Raw genomic sequence first — 9,993 nt, 5'->3', positions numbered from 1 at the left:
GGGTAGAATTCCATTATTTCCAATCACAAGTAATGTACTTTGTGCTAGAACTGAAAAACAAAAGAAAATTAGGAGAAGTCCTGTATCAATAACAAATGAACATCACAGAACTATGAAGCTCTGAGAAAAACAATCACAGTAGCATGAAATGTTTTAAGATATCTAAGCCACACTTGGGGTCATTATAATCACTTGTCTGTCTAGCATCCTTCTCTTTGGAGGACCAGTTCTTCCTACCTGTGTAGAATTTCTTTCCTTCCCCCAAACCCCACCCCCCATCCCCCATCCCAACTTGCCACATGGTTTGAATTGGAGCTTCCTTTCTTCCTGACACTATCTTACAGGCTTTAGTAATGAGTTGGAGGTGAATACTTCAATTGTATGTTTTGGAGAAGTTTCAGACTAAGGTTAGGGTGAGAATGAATCAAGAATGATAGAAAATAATTTATTCTTTTTGATGGTGAATCTGGAATGATCTGAACCCAGAGCTTGCTGCCACTATTCAAGTCTCTTACAGCCATGGAAAGACCTCCCTGTTTTGTAGCAATTAGCAGTTCCTAACGTAGAAAGAAGCAGAGATCAGAGAGCAAAGGAGTCCTGAAGATGTGTGTGAGTCCCTTGTTCCAGCCACTCTTGCTGTTTCCTTTGTCATGAGTTAATGATTTCTCTATTTCTGCCCAAGTTAGTTCAAGTCGAGTTTCTTCACTTGAAATCAGAGCCATAATGTACATCCTGAACTTCTGTCTAGAAATTGTATGAACATGTGTGTACAAGTAAGTTCCCACAAATAGGAGTATGATTCATTAATGCAAGTCAAGTCTGTTCACTTACTTAAAATTTTCAGTAAGATTTTAAGCAATTGAGAAAAAGTGGCTTTAAAAATCTGTTGTGCAAAGAAATACAGTATAACAAGTGTGATAACAAAGTGTTATTTCTTTTACAAAAACAAAATCCTGATCTTTAGTCAATGACCCACTTATCCAAAGTCTAAAAAACAAAATAATTTGGATGATAACTATGTTCTTTGTAATGGAATTTAATCTATCTCTCTTTCCTTGGAATAACTGGTAGAAGGTTTTCACTTATTTCCTGTGCTGGGGCCTGAAAATGTTCCTCCCAGTTTATATAAATGAAAGTCTCATAAATAAGATCAGCAGCAGGTCTTGACCCCTGACTTTCAGATTTTTATTATAGCTCTTTTAGTGCATGCCCTGTCTAGCAAAAGAGCAAGGGTTTTCTATTTTTAATTTGTGTAGCTATCCATAGGTCCTAATGCATTGTAGTATGTACTGTGTTCTATGTACTATGTACTGGTAGTTAGTAAAAAATACTTGTTAGATGAATGAATGAATGGAAGATTGGCAGTTGCAAGACAATTCATTTTCTCTAAAAAGAATTTAAATTCTTTCATCCTACTCCCTCTAACTGCATTTGTAATTCCTTCTTTAGGAGGCATGTTTACCATATAGTTTATAAATGGTACAAATAGACTTTTTCTGTTTTCTGTGCTGCTTTCATCTTGCTATAAAAAACAAAACAGACAAAATAGAAAAGCAAGAAGAAAGCAAAGAGAGAAAGAAGAAAAAAATAAAATCCATGCTCTACCCTGTGTGTTGTTTACAGTCTCTCTGTAAGCTGAAAGGAGACAAGTTTGGTGGGATTGATGGATTGGTGAGAGCTGGTGCCAGTTGTTGACCACAACAGATGCATAATAAAAACATCCATTGAGGTTTTCCCTCAGAATTCTAACTATATTTGGAAATAAGGGAAACATCTGCTTGATATTTCTTTCATTGACAGACTGCTATAGCTTTTTGAACTGTGATTTTCTTTTAATTGGGGGGATTACTTTTGTGACATTGTAAGTGCCTCATCTAAATGTTCTTCACAAGCAAAATTCTAGCCCATGTTTTGATACCATTTCACTTAGTAAATGGCTGCATTGTTCCTTACATTCCTATGCAGCTCTCTTTTGGTTCAGAGCAAAGTCATGAATGCTTAATAAAAATGGAACAACCCTATTTATTATAATTTCAAGATTGCAGAAATTGTGCTGCAACCAGAGTATGCTTTTTCCTGCAGCTTGGCCTCTGGTTACCATGGTTGTGACAGCATTTGACACAGTTCTCGGTGGCTAGGTTAAGGATATGTGTGAAAGCCATATGAAAAGTAATATGTTATATTTGAATCCGTGGCTTCACCATAACTCTCAATGGTGCTCCCTAGACAAGCACCATGACCTGACCTTCAAAGGCTGAATAGCTTCTCTCTCAATCTATTCAGTTTTGACATCTCTGACCAATACAATATGGAAAGAAGTTAGCAGCAACTGTAATGGCATATGAGCTCAGTTTGTCCAGTGGAATGAATGGACAGATGGAGATGTTTCTCAGAATTTATAGTGCACAGACAAGTGCAAATGAGGAGTCACTGGGCCCTCATGGATGGCAGTATTGTAGCAGGTGCCAGTTGAGTCTGGGACTGGAGTGGGAGAAAAAGGGAAAAGGGGCTCACTGGGGAGAGGAAATGGGCTCCACCTAACAGAGGAGACCCTTTTGCTTCTCTCATATTTCTGAGACAATTCATATTCATATAATCCACAAAGCCCAATGCTATACTCCCTTCCCTTAGCTTCATCAGAATGTGTTACATATGGTCAAGAAAGCCTCATTTAGAACAAATTTTTTCCCACATTTTGGAGCATAATAAAATAAGTGTTAAGAGTTGTGGGAGGTGCATACTATTAATGTTTCAGGTCATTAGTTCTTAACCTGATGATAACATGGAAAAGTCTGGGGCATTTCAAAGTTAGTGGAGAAGAGTCTATAACATTGGTGGTAAGTCTGTGAGCTATGGAAACAGTTTGAATTTGCCTCCTTAAGATTTTTTAATCCTTCCTTTTCTCATATTGGTCTCTGGTGCAAAATCTTTGTGTTGGCCTCATTGGCCCCCAGCTAGGGAGCCTTGGGCTAAAATCTAGGTTTGGGCTTTATGGGTTGTGAATCCCTTGACAAGACATTCAAAAGTTTGAATAAATGTTGAGCATATTCATGAAAAGATTTCAATAGCTTTAAGCAAATTATCAGAGATAATTTTTAAAAGGAGCTTAAAAAAATAACTACTAAAAATTAGTAAAAATTAGTAAAATATTTCATTTTTTTCTGCCTTCAGCAGTTAAGTGACTTTTTACACTTCCCTTTTTCTTTTGATACTTTCTACTAAGATTGCTTTCAGGAAATGACTTCATATTTGTCATTAACACTTTATTAGTGTTACTTCTCAGGAATAGTTGCTCTTTTTTGTTTCATTTCTGATTGTAGAGCTAAAAATGTCATTGCCTTTTTAAGGACTACCAAGCTTTAGGATGTGAGAGAGGTGGTACTTTGGGTGGGAAAATTTTCTAGATTGGTTGAAATCATACAACCGCATTCTAGGAGACTATAGAATTATAAAACCCACACAATTTTATTTTTCAAGATGTTGAGAAAGCCTCTTGGTTTTGTGAAAAAGTGCTGGGCTTGGAGCTGGCTAATTTTGGCTTTATTTCCTGGATCCACCAATTACTAGTAGTGAGACTGGGGGTAATATATTTAATCTGAGTTTCACTGTCATCATCTATAAAATGGAAGCTAACAATACTTCCATTACAGGGTTGTGAGGATTAGTACTAATTTATGTAGTACGCTTTACCACTCAATAGATGGTTTCTACGACAGGTGGAAATGCATTGGGAAAGCAATATGGTGAGGAAGAAAAAAGGCTACAACAGTGAAAGTAATAAGCTTTAATAATGTTTTACATACATTGTTTTGTTTAAATCTCACAACAAAACAATTATTGCTTCCATTTCACAGAAGAAAAACTGAGGCAGAAGTGGCTCAGCAACTGGCTAAAAGCTATTCAGCTGACAGTTGGTGGAGCAGGTGAAATCAGTGAGCAGTCTCCAGAGCCCACCCTTTAACCTTCAGTCCAGACTGTCTACCCTCGTTATGATGACAGACATGCGTGTGAGGTGTATACACTTGAGAATTTTTAGCTTTGATTTTGTATTTTTGTGATGGTTAGCAATGTAAATCCATTAATATGCTCAACATTATCTTACCCATAAGTTTTGTCCTGATATTAAAACAGGATTTTCCCCTTAATACTTGCTTTTCAGTTTAGTGAACAAAAAACCCAACTTGTTTGAAGTCTGTTATGTCCAGGCATTGTACTTAGCTCATTAGCCTTGAAGAGCTCACAGTCTAGATGAAGAAACAGATGCAGAAACAGATCATTTAAATATACATATAGTAGGGGAAAAACATAAATGTATCTTGGTTGCTATGGGAATATAAGGAAGGGGGCCTTTGACCAACGTGGGGAAACGAGTGCTTCCTAGAGGAGATGATCATAGTAAGTGTTGATGAGTAGGTAAGAACCAGCCAGACTAGGGAAAGTGGAGAGGGGGTATGGTACTTAGCAGAAGGAATAGCAAGAGCAAAATCATGGAGGCAGAAAACAGCATGGGACATGGGAGGTGAGAGAAGTGGAGGGCAGAACTGCAAGCAATTGGGCTTTCATGGATGGACATGGGGCACAGCAGGAAGGTGCGACACAGGGCATGGACTCACCACCCCCCCCCCCGCCCCACTGAATAGTCTGGTTGGTTGGCTGTCATTCTGTAGAGATGGGAACTAAAGAAGAATTAAGAAGGAATGAAATGGTCAGATCTCCCTCTATCTCTACTGTGGAGAATGGAGAGGTGATGGGGACAGGGTTTATTTCTTGGATGCCCTTTTATCAACCAGTATCCCTTGTGGTAGCTTTTCATTCTCTTATTATTTTTTTCCTTTCTTTTCTCTCCCTGGCTTTTGTTTCTACAATCCAGTGGGGAGATCAGAATTTAATAACTAAATGCAGTAACTTATGATAGCTTCTGCCTCTTCCATTCTTTTCTCAATCCTTCTGTATGTTTAATCTGATTTATTCAAACTTCCATTTGGTAGTTATGTCTGAGTGAGTCTCATTCTCTGACTAGCCCCGGAGACCTGGCTTATGTAAATTTAGAGTCCTGGGCTTTACCTGATATTCTGATAGAATTCTCCCAGAAGTAGAATAAGAATCTCCCAAATCCCAAATCTGAAAATTGTCTGTATTGTTTGCAGGAAAGCCTAGAAAAATACCGAAGCCAAAGAACTTAGGAGAGTAATGTGAGGAGATAAGAGAGAGAATCTGCTCTTCATAAATAGAAAGCCTATGTTCCCTAGAGTGGAAAAGGTGAAGTGGGCCAATTTATACATAAAGCTCATAGTTAGTAAAGCTCACAGTTGTCTTCTCAGTTGTCTTCCTTAATCACAGAAGGGCACACATGGAAACTCATCCCCCTTGCACAATTCAGTTCTGCATGGTGGGGCAGTGATTCTCAAGGCGAATGAAGGGTACAATCAAAACCAGCTCTGGGCCTTTTTCAAACAGAGAATTTTGTGAAAACTCTCCCACTCCCCACATTGAAAGTTACCACCAATGTGAGATACAACTGCTGATAGGGATGTGTCACATCCCTTAAGTGCATCTGGGTAAATAAAAAGTTGAGAACAACTGTAGACATCCTCTGGTGGTGTATGCTGTGGTGTGCAGGGAAACCTACCAAAAACCAGACATGATTATGTAAAGCTGGCAGCCATGTTTTTCCCAGTTCCCCACTGTCAGCTGTGTTTTCTTTTGTGACGAAGAAGTAGTGACTTACAGTGGGTCATAAACTATGGCTGTTCTCTTATTAGCATTCAGAAGGCAAGGACTATGTCTTATTTTTCTTTCTATTCCCACTGTCTTGCACAGTGCCTGTTACAGAACAATCGCCCAACAAATGAACTGAAAAATGAGTGAGAAATTACCTTGAGAGGGAAATGAGCTAAAAGGCAAAGATTTTATAAACTTCTAATCTTCAAAACACTGCATTTTCCTACCCAAATGTTTGAATTGGGCCTTTTATATGTTAAGTATTTGGCTTATTTGGTAATTATTGTTCTGTTACCTGACACTTAGAAAACCTAGCATTATGAATAAAACTAATTTGAGGTCTCTCAGCAACTGTTGATTTTCAATACTTTTCTTCCCTGCAACAAATAATACTCTTTAGGGCATATACGTCCCCCCATGGTTTTTAAAAATTTATCTTGATGAACTAAACAACAGTAATTTGACAGTGAAGACATTTAAATCATGCACTTTAGTGCAATTCCCAGAGCTAGAGAAAACAGGCCACTGTGATTGAAGCAATGGATTGAATCTCTACTGCCAGATGGCAGCTGAATTATAACAGGCTTACAGCTGTCAGCCACACCTAGAGGTCTGCACGCAAAGGGTAAGCATTTCAGTGATGGAAATGGAAAGCTGGGTGGTTACCTGAAATTCTTGCATTGTTCCTAGAGGCTTATAAAGGCTAAGGGAAATCTGTTTAGTATTTGTAATGGAGCTGTGTAAATGTACTGCTTGCATCCTGGATACTATTGCTATTTTCTATATGTGCTGTGTTAGATTGTTAAACACATACCTCTGAAATCAGAACCAGCATTATATTTCTTAATCTGTGATGTTTACATGATTTTGTTCAAATCATTCTTAAAAACACACAATCTGTGAGAAATGGCTTCCCACATCCCCAAAGCTTTTAAGCATGGGTTTTCAGAATTTTCTCTAATGACTGATTTGATTTTTCTTCTTGTTCTGTATGCTACAGTTGGTTCAGGGAAAAAGTATTTTGAATTTCCCACTCCATGTCAGAATAGCCCTGAAATAATATAATACCTGATAGGATGAAGCTGTTGTCCATGTTTCCATAACTTCTGTTAGAGAATGCATCTGGATCCATTCAACCATATTCAGTGTTTTTAAATGCCAAATGAGAGCTTCAGAAGAGCCCCTTGAGGAAGGAGAGATGACATTTGTCGAGCTCTGCTCATATCAACTCAGGAAGAAGAATATATCTGGCAATACATTTATCCGGATAAACGTGATGATAGGAAAATTTTTGTTTAAGCAGTGGCAGCATGTATTTACTGCTACATCTATATACGGGCTGTCAGGTCACATAAAACAGGCCATAACAGAAGACAGTTGCAGGGAATAGGTTATGTAATGAGATCAAGCCAAAGTCTGGCATCCAGCTGTAATTCCACTAACAGTGTGGGGAGTCTGTTTATCCACCCAAGTCAAGGATATATTTCTTTTTCTTTTTGATCACTGTTCATGAAATTACATTGTTATCCCCTTCAGCTGTTCAATGAGCCACTAGAAAGAAGAATAAAATGTATAAAAAATGGGAGGAAAAGGAGAAAGGCCTCAGGCTATAGAATTTATAGCTGGAGAACTGAAGATTTTTATGCAGGTAAATTTCCTAAATAGAAAAGGACCACAGAGTCTTGAAGTATTCAGAAATAAATATGCTGTTCTAAGTTTCTGATGCTCACAAAACTCCACGGTATTGTGACTCTCATTCTGACAAATACAAGGCACTAGTCTTTAGAACAGCCTGAAAAATCATTCAAATGAGGGAGATATCAAAAACTACTGAAGCAGAGATTCCTTAAATGTAAGTTAGTAGGTTTTGAATCACTTTAGTTTCACAATTTGACATTATTAAGGCTAATATAGGTGCTTGCCAGCACAGCTACCATTAGGAATCTATCAGTATTTCCATTATAAATCCCATTTTTCAGGAGTTAATAATTTGGTCATAAAAATTCACTGCAGGCTGAAATCAAGTCTTGAAGGAAAATCTCTTTCCTTAATCCCAGCAGAAGAGTTTGCTCGTGTTTCTGATGCTGAGATAGTCAGAGACCAGAAAAGGTAGAATGTATATAAGCTTACATTTCTAAAAATTTAGCATAAATCCTGGTGCTGTCAGATGTGGTGATATGTGCTGGTATTTTATTTGTTTGTTGGCTTGCTTTTAATTCTTCTCCTCTCCCCACCCCCTCCTCCACCTACTCACCTTTCTTTTTTGTATCTTGGTCCTAAGTGGAAGTTTGATCCTTCTAAAATGTTCAACATATGCATTTTGCTCGGTGGAGAAAGAGCAAGGAAGTCAGAGTTTATATAGATTCATCAGAAAATAAGCTCTGAGCTTCTTTTCCTTCTGGCTCTCTATAATCTTTTCAGCACTGAAATGCTCTGCCTGGAAACATTATAAAGTTACTTCAGTAAGTAGGGAAAGCTCTAAACTGTTACTTTGTGGCTAGGTGAGAAAATTGATCTACCATCTCACAACCTTTTTGACTATCCAGCAAAATATTTATCCACTTTTTCTGCATTTATCAAATGCATAATAACTATGAAGGGGTAACATATTAATATGGTGAAACTAGTAAGGAATTAAACAATTCAAAATTTTCTCATTGCCTAATATCTTTTAAAAAAATTTATTTAAAAATTTTTAAATATATTAAATATTTTAAATTTTATTTTCTTTATTTTTTAATACAGCAGGTTCTTATTAGTCAACAATTTTATACACATCAGTGTATACATGTCAATCCCAATCTCCCAATTCATCACACCACCACCACCACCTCCCCGCCGCTTTCCCCGCTTGGTGTCCACACGTTTGTTCTCTACATCTGTGTCTCAACTTTTGCCTTGCAAACCAGTTCATCTGTACCATTTTTCTAGGTTCCACATATATGCATTAATATACGATATTTGTTTTTCTCTTTCTGACTTACTTCAGTCTGTACGACAGTCTCTAGATCCATCCACGTCTCTACAAATGACCCAATTTCGTTCCTTTTTATGGCTGAGTAACATTCCATTGTATATATGTACCACATCTTCTTTATCCATTCATCTGTCGATGGGCATTTAGGTTGCTTCCATGTCCTGGCTATTGTAAAAAGTGCTGCAATGATGATTTGCATTTCTCTAATAGTTAGTGATGTTGAGCAGCTTTTCATGTGCTTCTTGGCCATCTGTATGTCTTCTTTGGAGAAATGTCTATTTAGGTCTTCTGCCCATTTTTGGATTGCATTGTTTGTTTTTTTAATAGTGAGCTGCATGAGCTGTTTATATATTTTGGAGATTAATCCTTTGTCAGTTGATTCGTTTGTAAATATTTAGTCCCATTCTGAGGGTTGTCTTTTCGTCTTGTTTATGGTTTCCTTTGCTGTGCAAAAACTTTGAAGTTTCATTAGGTCCCCTTTGTTTATTTTTGTTTTTATTTCCATTACTCTAGGGGGTGGATCAAAAAAGATCTTGCTGTGATTTATGCCAAAGATTGTTCTGCCTATGTTTTCCTCTAAGAGTTTTATAGTGTCCAGTCTTACATTTAGGTCTCTAATCCATTTGATTTTTGTGTATGGTGTTAGGGAGTGTTCTAATTTCATTCTTTTACATTTAGCTGTCCAATTTTCCCAACAACACCTATTGAAGAGACTGTCTTTTCTCCATTGTATATCCTTACCTCCTTTGTCATAGATTAGTTGACCATAGGTGTGTGGGTTTATCTCTGGGCTTTCTATCTTGTTCTGTTGATCTATGTTTCTCTTTTTGTGCCAGTACCATATTGTCTTGATTACTGTAGCTTTGTAGTATAGTCAGAAGTCAGGGAGCCTGAGTCCTCCAGCTCCTTATTTTTCCCTCAAGACTGCTTTGGCTATTCGGGGTCTTTTGTGTCTCCATACAAATTTTAAGATTTTTGGTTCTATTTCTGTAAAAAATGCCATTGGCACTTTGATAGGGATTGCATTGAATCTGTAGTTTGCTTTGGGTAGTATAGTCATTTTCACAATATTGATTCTTCCAGTCCAAGAACATGGTATATCTCTCCATCTTTTGGTATCATCTTTAATTTCTTTCATCAGTGTCTTATAGTTTTCTGCATACAGGTCTTTTGTCTCCTTAGTTAGGTTTATTCCTAGGTATTTTTTTCTTTTTGTTGCAGTGGTAAATGGGAGTGTTTCCTTAATTTCTCTTTCAGATTTTTCATCATTAGTGTATAGGAATGCAAGAGATTTC

This window comes from Physeter macrocephalus, chromosome 8 (assembly GCF_002837175.3).
Source record: "Physeter macrocephalus isolate SW-GA chromosome 8, ASM283717v5, whole genome shotgun sequence".
NCBI classification, from domain to species: Eukaryota; Metazoa; Chordata; class Mammalia; order Artiodactyla; family Physeteridae; genus Physeter; species Physeter macrocephalus.
This window is presented reverse-complemented; position numbering follows the sequence as displayed.